Here is a 13,777-nt window from a genome sequence, read left to right on the forward strand (position 1 = left end):
CTAATTTTAATATGTGTTATTTTTGTAAAGAAAGTGAGAGAGCAAACATCTTTCCCAGGTTTTCATCAGGGCAGTTAACTGTGTCTTCTTTCTACATCCTCTAGAGCTGTCAGCGTCAGTAACTGAACCTGTGATTGGCAGGCAGAATTTCTTTTGCAGCAGCCACGGGGCTCTGTGCACCTAAAGTCCTGAGAAGCAGGCCACTCACTGTCTCAGCACAGGAATGGCGTTCCCTCAGGTCGCATCAGTGTAGCCATGAACTTGTTCAGGGTCCAAAATTAATTTAACAAGATGGCAGTTTGGCCTGTGTTGCCAGGAGAAGGGCCCATGTGTGACACTTTTTTTTCACAGAGCCTAGTTATGTGTTAGAACTAAAGATGGGGAAAATAATTTATCTTTCTCTGGAGAACTCTGCTGCCATTAAAGTAACAAACTGAGATGTTGCAGCAAAAGACCCACCCATGTTATTATAAGGTGGAAGAGGCCAACAAACAATCCAATTAAGTTATAATTACCCGAACTACTATAAATCATCAGGAAGGTCTTCAGGGAAAAGAAAGGGAAGAGATGTTGCTTTTATATTCATGCGTGTGAATAATTGTTGAATGGATAGATGGATGAAGTCACGGCTGCCTACTCTGGTTCTTTACTCTCTAGAGGAATCCTCAGCTCCTCTTTCTTGCTCTTCTCCCCCTGTTACCTCCTCCCAGACAGACACTTGACCATTTGGCGCTATGGAAACCCCTCAAATATTTTGTGTCTACTCTGCTTTCATCTTACACCCTACTCTCTTTCAAAGCCTACCCCACATTTTTAAGGAATGATTTCTTCAAAATGCAAATCTGGTCATATCAGTCTTCTGACTAAAATCTTCTGTGGTTCCTTATTTTTCCACATCGGTTGAAATATTATGGAAGGAACAACCTAAACAACCCCCACCCAGCCTGCCTCCTCAGTCCACAGAGTACCCCACCAACACACTCTGCCATTTGCTTCCTCTGTGCCATACTCTGTCCCACCCTCATGCCTCTGGAAAGGCAGTTACGTCAGCCTGCAAAAACCCCCTTTCGCTTACTTGGCTCTCAGCCGCCATCACAACTGCTACCTCTGTTCTAAAGAATCTTCTGGTAACCCCAGCAAAACAAATCTATCTCCTCCTCCCTGTGCTTCCTCTTCTCATTTTCCCCATCTGTGCCCCGATGTTGTTTATGTGACTGGGTCAGCTACTTAACCATTGACTGAAGACACTAAACTTGTCGAAGTAAAGACACAGACCTGTTTTATTTTTCAGACGGCCACTACCAAATCGTTCCAGTCAGCTCTCCTCTCCCTCTGTGCAGCGAGCTTCCTGAACAATATTTCATTCTGTCCCTTAGCTCTTCTGTCACTTCTGTTTGCTAAAACAATCTGATCCTATAAACTATCTTCTGTTTGATTCGAACTTCTCTCCATCTCCCCAGGGCAGCCAGACTAGGCTGAGTAGGGGGTGCGTCTCCCTCAGGCACGGTCCTCTTCTCACTCACAGTGGCGGAGGGAGGCGGAGGAGCAGGCGTCCGTTCCCTTTGTCGCTTTTCTCATCGGCTTCAGCAGGGGTGAGGTTGCTGGCAGCTCTGTTGTTTTTCACAGCTGGTAGGTGGGGCGAGGGGGAGGTAGTCATATAAAGAGTCAGTGTGGTGGGATGGAAGCCCCAAAATCTCCACAGAAGAAAACTCAGACCCAAGAAAATCCCCCAAGCATTGGTGGTTCCTTCCCAGGAGAATCATATGGAGCAAATCACTTTTTAAAATTTTATAATTTTTAATCAAAAATAAAATAAGTAGATCTTAGAGAAGTCTGACCCAGCGTTTCTTCAAAGTATGCTCTGAAGAACTAAGAGGTTTTCTGTGAAGACATGGCTCAGGGGCCAGAAACATTTGGGAAACCATATTCTCTAGAGCGCCCTCCCACCATAGACATTGGAATATCAAAAGTTCTGAAGAGTTCTGCAGTAAATAAACCTAACGTGCTACAACCTAAGATTTTACAAAATTATTTGACCTCGGAATTTTCTGCCCCAACTTTTTATGCCATGTGACACTTATTGACCCAATTTGGAACATGCTGGCTTTTGTGATGAGGCAGTGTTGAATGCCAGAAAGATTATTAAGAAATGGCAGTTAACAAGGCCTGGATCTATCTGCTTAGTACCCTGGAGTACCCTTTGTACCAAGGAGTTTTATCTCTCAGGGTCACTTCTGTAGCATCTAGAAAACATGAAATGTTTTAGCTCATAGCAGCTCTAACCTCCCACAAGATAAGTGTTCAAAATGAACTCATGATTCAGCTTTCAAAAATTAATAGTACGATTAATAGTAAAAAGTAATAATGTGAGTTTTTCAGCAAACCTATGGAAATTCTTCCTAATTAGGTTTTTTAAAACCTTGATATGAAGCATTTGTCAAAAGGCAGAAAGATTTTTCGGGAGGAAAAGGAATAACAGGTTAATTTTAGGCCAATTAATTCGAAGATATGATGAAAAGTTGAGGAGGTAAGTTATCAACAATTTTAGTTTTTGTATCCATAAAGAATGATACAAAATATATCTTACATGTTTTTTTTACATGCTGGTGTTCTTTACAGGTAACACCCAGGCTATGAAACATGCAAAAATCTGGCTTAATAAGTTTTTGGCATGTGGATTTTATCAGGGTATTACAAATCAATTTCAAAAATAGAAAAATAAAAAAAAAACCCTGCATTTTGTTATTTTTGCAAAATTATTGGGTAGGAATAAAAATTCACCATCAAGCAAATATTGAATTAGAGCACTTGGAATCTTCACTCTAAAATTATAAAACTGTACAAATGAGAGTAATTCTAAAAAATGTCCACGAGACCCATATTTTGTGGTTGTTTTCAATCTAACTTACTTCTTTCACTTATAAAATCTTTCAGATTTCTACTCAGCGGAACTCATTGCTGTTCACTGAAGGGTTCTAGCCACCTGAGAATGGCACCTGTCCTCCTGTCACCATGCCAACTCCTCCAGCTACACACAAGGGATTTCCCTGTTTTTTCCAGCCTTCCCTCCAATGGGGGAGAGACACACTCACTCCTACCTTGTCTTGGGAAGAGCACCATTTCTAATTACAGTTGGTTTCTTTCCTCCACTTTTCTGTTAGGAAAAGGCTTGAGATGAAATTCTTTGTCTTTTTAAATATGATTTTTGTTTTCTCACCACTCTTACTGACGTCTTTGTGTGGTGCAGTGGCTGGGATCCCACTGCATTTACATGGCAACCAGGAAATCAGTCATTCAGAGTTGCCATGGTAACCAGAGGGGGGAAGGGAGGAGAAGTCCATTTTATCACAGTCGGCTGTGTCCCTTCCTGGAAGCCTAAAGAATATTTAGACAGAAGTCATTATAAATACAACAACGGCAACAACAAAATGCCTCTTGGCATCAAGACAACTGTGTACTGGCATCACAAAGCGTGCTGTAGATGAGGATGTGAGTGAGTGTGTGGCAAACATCACAACAACAAGGTGCAGGGCGTTGCCTTCTCCCCTCAGAGCACATAGGGTACTGCTTGGTCCCCTGGCAAGTCTACAGAGGGAAGTCTGTAAGCACAGCCTCCACACTGAATTGCCCCAAAGCTTTAGGTCTTCAGAGGAAAAGCAGGTAACCGGTGTTGTGTAAGGAGAGTGAGTGTCTTGGCTTGGGTGGGGGTACAGCTCTACTTTTATGGTAAGGACTGCGGAAGTGGGGCAAAGGGTGCTGTCCTAAGAAAAACGGAAGTGTCTGTTAAGTCTTGTTTCCTGCCGCATCTGCTTCTGGAACTCAAAGTTGTCATGTTTTAAATTTAAAAAAATGAGAGAGAGAGAAAGTCATGTGAGATTAGCCAGCGAGATTATCTTTCACAGGCATGATAATTAGATTCCTCACTCAATAGGCAGATTATGCTTTATAACAGACAATAGGGGCCCTGGACCCCGGGAGCAGACTTGGCTCCTGAATTTATTTAGTCTGACCTTTGGTGAGTCAGAACTGACCCATAACTGATCGCATTTGTAACTAAAGTTGAGAGTGTCCTACTTGATTTTAAAAGTCTTCTAAAGACAATATCCTAGTGGGCCAGGACATAGAAATGTTTCTCTATTAATGTGGATCCTTTTCTTTGTAAAGTGAGAAAAATCCTTTCATCTTCTTTTTTAAAAAACAACAGAATATTGCTCTTTCCTCTTTTGATGGTTAAATGAACAAACTCTTGGTTTCTACCTCTTTTTCCCTCCAAAATTCCCCCTTCCCCTTCCTTGTGTTCATCTCAGCAAATGGCTCCAACATTCATTCTTTGCTTTAGAACCTTCCTTACTCTTACTTCTCTTACATTCATTTTAGCAGCACATTTTTACAGGTCTGGTTTCGAAATATATCCTGAATTCAGTCTCTTCTCTCCACCTTTATTATCTATCATGCTTTAGCCATCATCCTCTTTCTAAATTCTACAAGATCTTCCTGACTCAATTTTAAGAGTTTCCATTACATCCACCTACATCCTGGTCTCACAATGCAAGTTAGGTCATGTAAAGTACCTGTTCAGACCACTCACAACCATCCCCATGGCCGTGTGTGACTCTCAGAATACAACCACAGCTCACCAAACTCCACCTGATATGGCCCCTGACTGCCTCTCCATCCTCACACCTGAACACTTTCCGGGTCGTGCATTCTACTCTACCTCTCTCACCTTCTTTGCTGTTCTTTGAACACACCAAGTATTCCCTCATCTGGGGGTCTTTGCACTTGCTGGAACACTCTTCCCCACATATTAAGAAGCTTCCTTCTCTCACTTTCTTCAGGTCTCCAAATGCCCTCTCCTACAGAAGACCTTTCATATCAGCCCGAGTCTTGGTAGGAAATAGAAGTCACAGAATTTTTAGGAAAACGAAAGGATTCATTATAGAGGTGTGTACAGGGTTAACGAAACCAATGGCAAGATTCAATGCCACATCTAGGCTTGAAGGGCCAAAGGGAAGAAATAGTGTTGTAGGAGCCCGAAGAGCACTGCACCCCTGGAGGTTTCTGGGGCTGCCCAGAAGGAGCTCTGGTGACCGAGGAAGAAACCAGGGCCAGAGCAGAATGTTGCAGAATAAACACACTGACCTCACTTTCTGCACATTGGCCAAACACAGCTGGAAACCAGAGTCCAGCGGAGTCGGAGTAATGTAATATTGGGTTCTGTACAAGTCACCTATTGTTGCATAACAAATTACCAAAACACAGGGGCCTCAAACAAACATTTGTTATCTCTTACAGTGTCTGTGGGTCAGGGATTTGGAAGCAGCTTATCCTGATGTTTCCAGCTCCAGGTCTCACATGAAATTGCATTCCAGATGTGAGTTATTTGAAGGCTTAAGTGGCGTAGAGGGTCTGATTCCAAGGGAGCTGTTATACAGCTGGCGAGTTGTTGCTGGTGTGGGCAGAAGACCAGAGATCCTCTCTACAGGGCTGCTTGAGTGCACCTGGTTTTCCCCAGAATGAGTGACCCAAAAGGCCAAGGTGGAAGCTACAGTGCCTGTTATGACCTAGCCTTGAAAATCACACTGTCACTTTAGCCTCATTCTATTAGTCATACAGGTAAGTTCTGAGTCAACGGGGCAGGGGGGAGGAGACCACACAAGGGTGTGAATAGCAGGAGCCACGAATAATTGGGGGATATCTTGGAAATACCTGGAGCACAGAGCTGGAGAATTAATTTAAAAGGGTGAGGGAGGGGCAGAAATCAGAATAACTGGCACCCCTTCTTGACCATCTTACTTAAAATATTGCATGCACCCTCTCCACTCTATTTTCTTCACAGGACTTAATGCCTCCTGACATATTATATATTTATGTGTTAACTATTTTATTTTTGATTCTCCCACTATTATATAAACTCCATGAGATAAAAGACTTAGTCTATTTTGTTTCCAGTGGGTACCTAATAAGTTTCCAATAAATACTTGTGTATTTGAATGTATAAATTATACCCAATTTTAGATAAAAAAAATGCTTTTAAATGACCAATTCCAGTAATATCCCCATTCTTTTTAAACCAAAAGGTTATTTACCCCTCCCCGCAATGAGAGTGCTACTACTCAGTGAACTAGAATTTGCCTCTTGGAGCTTTGCAAGCAACACGGTTCCCTCTTGGTCCGCTCTCCCTCTTCATCTTCTTTTATTCTCTTTTACTATTTCTTTGAGGTGTTGGCATTGGTGTTGTTTTCCCTTAATTTTAAAATCAAGTTTTCATATTTATTCCTCTTAAAACTAAATTGAATTGTCTTTTGTTTATTTGGCTCTCAGTTGAGTTCTCAGAGGTCCTATTTAAAAAAATGGCTCTCAAAAGAAAAATAAACCTCTGCCTCCTAATCTTCCTCTTTATTTCCTCTCTTCTGTTTATTCCTAAAATCTTTCAAGGGTAGCTATGAAAATTTCTTGTCCTTTTGTGGCACCTATGAGACTAAAGAGATTACTGGCTTCTGGTTACCGACAGTCAAAAGAGAACACGTCACAAGGAGAAAACATTGCTCCTGGCTCACTGTGGATCTCATGTTCATGGTGTTTTATCCCAGCCAATCAGAAGAATGCAGCCTCAGAAACGTCTGCACCCAATCTATAGTGGGTAGAAGGATGGTTTCCTCCTCTATCAGCCCTAGAGGGTATATTATAAATTAACACCTTTCCAGATACGAAGTTGGAGAAACTCTCTTATGTTACGAAGCAGGTTACCTTGGAGTGGAGAAGACAAGCTGATCGTCAAAGTGGGTGAAAAGACATGACTTGGTGCCACTTGTACATTCTCGATCGGTCCACATGAGATCTACACTTAAGTCTTCATTGTATCTCCTTTTGGCAACAAGCTGTGCCTAATTTCACCGTTAACACTAGAATAGCAGCTTTTATCTTTTATTAATACTAAACCTCATTATTTACACATAAATATGGACAGCGAGTTTCTATTATTCTTATAAGGTTCATTCATTTAATAAAGATTTAGTGAGTGCTTACTATGTACCATCAAGGCCCAGCTAATCAAGATAAGCACACAGTTATCTTCCTAGAAATTTAGGGATAGAAAGGTATTTTTATTTTCCCATCAGATGATTGTCATAAATGGGGGAGTGTTCTTTGAAGGATTTCCTTAGACTGTTTGTACAGAACAAAATGGGAGTATGTCTTGCTAATGACTAAGGAAATTCATTTATTCTGAACACTTTCATTTCTTCCTTGAAATCTTATTTTTCTCTACTGGGGTCCCTTTAGCTATGGCATGTACAACTTTTTTCCTTCTTGACTGTATTATTTGAGGTGATTGCTGTCACCTTCTTCAGACATAACTATTGATGCATGTAATCCTTAAGTTAGGGTGCAAGTAATGTAGTTTTTCACTCTTATAGCAAAGCACTGAATGTGTTTATAGTGTATTGGTGATTTTTAAAGTCATATTTATGCTATTAGTTTTCAGTTAGTACAGCTCTACTTTCTAGATGCAAACATTTGAGGCGAAGAGTTAGGATGAATGTACATAAATATTTTAAGAGCATACAAATAACTTTCTGTGGTCTGGGTGAATTTCAGTATTTTGAGCTGGGAAGGAATCAATGAAAATAACTGATCTTGAGCAAGTAAACCACTCTTTTCATTTGAAAAAGCCATAAATGACAGCGTATAGATAATGACAATGCTTATTAACAAGGTACTATATATGTAATATATATATGTATATATATACACACACATATATAGTAATGTATATAGATATAGTGTGTATATATATATGCACATATATAGTGTGTGTATATATATATACACACATATATAGTAATGTATATTACTATATATGTGTGCGTGTGTGTGTGTGTGTATATACACACACACACACATATATATATATTACAAATAAGCCTACAGATTTTTGGCTTATATTCTTCCTCCTAGAATTCATCTCTGTACTTCACCTGACATGCTTTTGCTTCTATTCATATGTACAAAAAATATTTATTGCACACCTACTAGATGCTATGCACTGAGCGTGACAGGAGGTACTAGAAGTATAGCACTGAGTAAGACATTACCTGTATTTTAGAATTCCACTTTTGGTGGAAGATAGATAAAGAGAACCACACAAGGACAATACAGTGTGATAATGGCTATAACCAGGATAAGCAAGAGGTGATTTGTGGAGGAGGGAAGGATATATCTAACCTAGCCATTTTCTTTTAGAAAGCTGTACAAGTAAAAATAGTAATTTGTTAAGATTTTATTTATTGATTATGTTTGCCAAATCAAATCTCAATAATTTGAGATTTCCAAATTTACTAATACGCCACACAATTATTCTCTATTGAAATTTCCCTGCGTAATCATGCAAGTAACACTTAAAGAGTGTTGAACAACTTCTTACTAAAGTAACTGAAATCATTTTTTTAACATTCCATAGGAGGTTATATCAAATGTTTTATATTACTGAAAAGGTACCTTCCAAGTTTACTGATTTCCAAGAAGAGCAATCAATTGACGAAACTAGATAAGAGCTTTCTACATGTAGTGGTGCTTCGTTATCATCTAAGTAAACAACAGATTTTTCCTGCTGGTCTAATATTATTACTTAGTTAATAAGTTCAGGGTCTTATCTTTTTCAACATTAATATCACATTTTCCTCCTCACTACATCCTCTTCTCATTTTCTGATTCCTAGGAACAATTTTCGGTAATATTTTAAGGAGCCTTGGTGGTTTGTTTGCTCATTCTCTTAGAATTTTGTAAAATGTATCTTCTCGTATTTTCAAAGTGGCCAGTATTACTCAGAACTTTCTCCCATGGGACCTAATTGTTTAGATTCACTTAAGGTTAATAAACACATATTGAGCACACACAATATACCAAGCACTGAATATACAGAGATAAAAGGTACAGCCCTTGCCCTCAGGGAACACTCCATCTAGTTATGAGACTCAAGTGGACACTAGTATAAGAGACAGGTTCATCATCCAACATTTAACATCACAGTTTCCTCCTCAGTTCATGCGGTTCTGTTTCTGAAATTGTATTACAGGAAAGGTCAAAGTGAGAACTTGAAAACTTAGGAGAGAAATAGAGCTGGAGACACCAAGGTCATAAGCAAATCTATGAATGCTCTAGAGAATTAAAATCAACAAAAACACAAAGACAGAATGCCTCCAAATATCTTTTATTCTCCAGCCTTTTGCCAACGTACTTACTATCAAAATAGATCACCCTGTCTGGTCGACATATTTGGCACAGGAAAATAAAGTCTTCTCTTTCTGCCATGCCTACAAATTATTGGAGTTATTATTCTGTGGCTTTTCTCTCAAGACACTTCAAAATGATTTATTCCTGTGATATTAACTTCACTGCTCTGTGTTCTTTAATTCTGACATTCTTTTCAAAGGGTTGTTTTTCCAAGGCTTTGCTTGTGCACAATGTTCTCTAACCTCTGTCGTACTTTTTTGCTGTCTCCCTCTTCTTGATCTCGTTACTCGTTTCCCGTTGTCCTTGATTATTCTGTATGGATCTTCAGGACTTCTTAAGGAGGATAAGTTGCATTTCACAGAATTACCATTTCCATTTTTATGGTAATAATGCATTTGGTTTAAACCCTTTCATTACCCTAGTTGACAGTCCAGCGTCACCTTCTGCTACTGAGGGGTTTGGAACATTTTCTGCTTATGAGAAGACCAGAACTTCAGACACTTGGCAGGCAGTCTCCACTCAGGTAGTGTCTAGCCTTTGTTCCTACTTAAGTTGGCTTAACTCCCCCTGGGCACAGCTGTCTGGTTCCACATCCATACTTCTATGGCTCTTTCTTACCTATTTCCAGTTCTGGTTCTGACTCCTTCCCCAAATCCTGCCTTGTGTCCATACATACCCAGTGCCATCATCAATAAGACCTCAGGCTTTATGATTAGCCCTTCTTCAGTCCTCCCAACTTCTATCTACCCTTAGGCTCTGGGCCCAGCCTCTTCTCCTTCACATCAACAGTATTTGTTTTCTCATGAGGTGTTACGAAAGCAGCCTTCTTGAACTCATTCATCACTGACAACCTCCCAAGGCTTTATGTCTGTAACACACACATACATACATTCAGGTTAACAATCCAAACAAGTTCACTTTTGGTGACATTTTAGGTAATATCAGAGAAGAATCGGGGAGAGTTTCACATTATTCTACTTCATCCTCTAATTAACCCGGCCCAGGGCAAAGGAAAAAGAGAATTCTTGCTTCTAAAAGTTTACTCTCCCCAGAGGAAGAGCTGGCCATCACTCTGCAAAGCCCTTGACTTACTAGCTTTTTATTCTGAGCTATGAGACAGAGACTGACATTTTTCATTTGTGAGGGTCAGCAACTGTCTCTTAAGAAATATTAGTTCTGTCCACCCTACCTCCTGACTCTCTTTAAACCAAATATGATTCAGTCTTCTTGGCTCCTACAAGCTGGAGGATTGCTCAGATGTCTGAGGGGAGGGAATGATCCTGTGACACACAGGTCCGATCATGATTATGCCTCTTTTTGAAGAAGTCTTTAGAAAGACTTCTATTTCCTTTAGTTGTTCCAAGAAATGCTCGGAATTTCTTTCTTTCTCTTTTTTTTCTGTGATAAAATAATAGCTCAATGATTCATTTATTCTTAATTCCTATTTGGCACAACAATTAAGCAGGCCATTAAATGTATCATCAATATATACGAGTGGATAAGATTTGTTAATATATGAATTTACCTCATTCCCATTGCACTCTTCTCTCTTCATCGCAGCCCACACATGCACTCAAGGGGTGCTATTGCTGGTACAGTTTGTGGGTCCTTTCTGATACAATAGAAAAAAGAAAGATAGAGAAGACTGAAACTGAGACATGGACTGAAAAGTAAGAAGGGCTTAGCCAGAGAAGGCAAGTCAATCAAACTTGACTTGGCATGGCAAGGGGAGAGGAGAGAGAAAGGAACAATATTGTAAAGAGATTAGAGGAAGAGTTGGAGGATTTGACATATGAGAAGCTCTGGGACAGCTGTGAGGTGGCAAAAAACTAGAGAGTGCAGGAGGGAATGTGAAAAGTGTTTCTGGCTTATAAATTTGTCTCTTTAAAGTTTACCCAGAAATGCAAGTGAAGAATAGCTTTCTTTTTCTTCTATTGCTCTTAAAATTTTTAAATTACTTTTTGTTGCCAGACTGTGCTTCTTTATAAGCAATTCAGGGTAGAAACAACTAGGAGTTGCCCTAAGATTCTTTAGGGTCACCTATATGACAAATATAAAGAATTCGGGATGCATGTACCATGATTTTCTGCAGACAATTTTCAAGGAAGGAAGGAAGGAAGGAAGGAAGGAAGGAAGGAAGGAAGGAAGGAAGGAAAGGAAGAAGGAAGGAGGGATTGGGGGAGGGAAAAGGAAGTAAGGAAGAATGGAAAAGAAAGAAACCAATGAAAAAAACCCGAACAAGACAAAAGAAAGAAGACCTCAATCCCTCCCGACTCACGACAAGAACGCACCTACCCATGAGACCACAAGCCATAATCATAAATAAGAAAGGAAGGAAAGGGAGTTTCAAATATGAGAAGTTGGTATTACGTGACCAACTTCTCATATCTGAAACTCCCTTTTTACCTTCTCCTCAGGAACCCAAAGGAATAAGAAGCAGTTTTAGAATTGCTACTAATGATGCCTTTTCATTATACAAACATCTGTTAACTACCTACTATGGGACAAGGAAAGATGAATAGAACATGGCCCTAACCTTAAGGGATTCAAATTCTAATGAGTGAGATGGACATGTAACAATTCATTAAATCAATGCAGTTAGTACTGAAATGGTGATAGGAACAAGGCACCCAGCACTCACAGAGCAAGACACATCCGGCTCTGTTTGCATGGTCAGGGAAGGCTTCCAAGAGAAACTGAGTCTGAAACGATAAGTTGTGGTTGCCAGCAGACAAAATGGAGGAATGAATAAGGGCATTTCTGGCAAAAAGAGGAGGATATGCCAACATGTAGAGGAGAAAAGAGAGCATGGTCTCATGAGAAACCTGCGGTTAAGGTGGATGTGGAATGGGTCGATGTGAGTTACAATGGATTAGATAATAAGGTTAAAGTATAGATGGGTGTGATTCGTATGTCATGCAAAGGAATTATGACTTGTATCCTATAAGCAACAGGAAAGGGAGGTACTGAAAAATTTTAGCGGAGCAGTGACATGCTTAACTCTGTTTTAGAAAAGTACTTTTAGTGGTCCCGGCTAAGAAGAGATACTGGAGGGAGGTGGTGGTATTGCAGTCATGTAGAGAAAACCAAAGAATTTATGTAATAGGACCACAGAAGGGTAATAGAGTAGAAAGTTTTGGTCAAAAGATGATTTTGATGGGGGGAATGAAAGAATGAGAAACTTAAAGTCAGATATAGCATAACGAAGACAAGTGGTTCTGATATTATTATTATATTCCTGCTATGGACAATTGTTTTGTGTTCCTCATTAAATGAAATGAAGATATAGAAAGGGGAACATGCTTTTAAGATTTATTTATATATAGGGGAATGTTAATATTAAAAAAAAACATCTGCTATAATGCTCAATAATACAGGAGAGATATCAGGCCAAAATGATGTTTCTCTTCATTGCCATCCACCTCCTCCAGCCACTAGGTATAAGAAATACAAGATTTTAATGCCTACAAATAAGGCCATTGATGAATTTTAGAGTATTTTACAGGCTTTTGTTTTATGCATTGATTGAATGTATCAAGGATAGGTTCATATTTGGTTACCGAACAGTTGCATGAACTGTTAATGATGAAATGCAATTATATCTTCTAAAAAATAAATACTTTGCAGACTTAGTATGCATACCTACCATAATTATGTTAAAAGCTCTGAACTGGATTAATTTTCTCTCTTAGCCAATCTACACCTTCCACATTTTGCTTTTCTCTTCAGAAAAAGAGGCTCTTGGGTCCACTTGAGAGCAATGAGGTTAATGACATGAAGAAAAAGATCTTAAAATCTAGTTTTCAGCTTTGAAGAGTGGTTGGTTGGCAATGGCAAGATTAACCTACTGAGAACTTTGTAAGGGCCAAAGATGAAGAACTGATCAGAAGGCAGCCAAATTCCTAGAGATTTTATTATCTGAAAGAGATTTTCCTACACGGACAAAAAGATAAGTATCAACCACTCTCTGATGGTGAGAGAGAATGTGAGAAGGGAAGAGAGAGAGGATTTAAAAAAAAAAAACGAAAAAGACCTGTTTGAATTCAGAGTTAATGCCAGAATCCACTAATCCAAAATTAACTAAAGATTTGTTTCCATATTCTTTCTACTCATTAATAATTGTGCTACTCATTTTTTGTAGACTTGGTATCATATATATTTAAAATTTTATATATAAAAGCTTCTGGTAACCTTTGGCACTAAGATTCCTGAGTTGGAGGTAATTCATGTCCAATCTTCATGGGATTGCAGGAGGCCGTAGGAACCTATGTCCAGTCCTCACCTACTCTTACAGTCCTTTTGCTGATGGTTCAAAAGCAGTTCTCCATTTTTAATCTTAAAACAGTCTATTTTGTAATTTCTGATGTTAGCAAGTTGACATCAGGGGTCCTTTTGATAAAAAATTTCCAGGAAGAAATAAGCTAACTCTGTTCATGGAATATCACCTGAAAACAAAGGGTGTTCTGGAACTGTCTCAGAACATTCCATAGAAATTAAATTCTGTGCCTTCCAGGCTAATATGCTGTGGTCCCCCAGCTGGACT

At 39.3% G+C, this 13,777-nt stretch overlaps 1 long non-coding RNA gene across 1 annotated transcript; it reads right to left on the reverse strand.

Annotated features, from left to right (window-relative positions):
• Window positions 1–1,143: 1,143 nt before the first annotated feature.
• Window positions 1,144–3,679, reverse strand: LOC107498132. The gene is made up of 2 exons (XR_001593947.2): window positions 3,099–3,679; window positions 1,144–1,626 (listed from the first exon to the last, which is right to left on the reverse strand). It is a non-coding gene; the product is annotated as an uncharacterized LOC107498132 (long non-coding RNA).
• Window positions 3,680–13,777: the final 10,098 nt, after the last annotated feature.

The sequence above is a fragment of the Rousettus aegyptiacus genome, unplaced genomic scaffold (genome assembly GCF_014176215.1).
Source record: "Rousettus aegyptiacus isolate mRouAeg1 unplaced genomic scaffold, mRouAeg1.p scaffold_m13_p_3, whole genome shotgun sequence".
In the NCBI taxonomy this organism is placed as follows: Eukaryota; Metazoa; Chordata; class Mammalia; order Chiroptera; family Pteropodidae; genus Rousettus; species Rousettus aegyptiacus.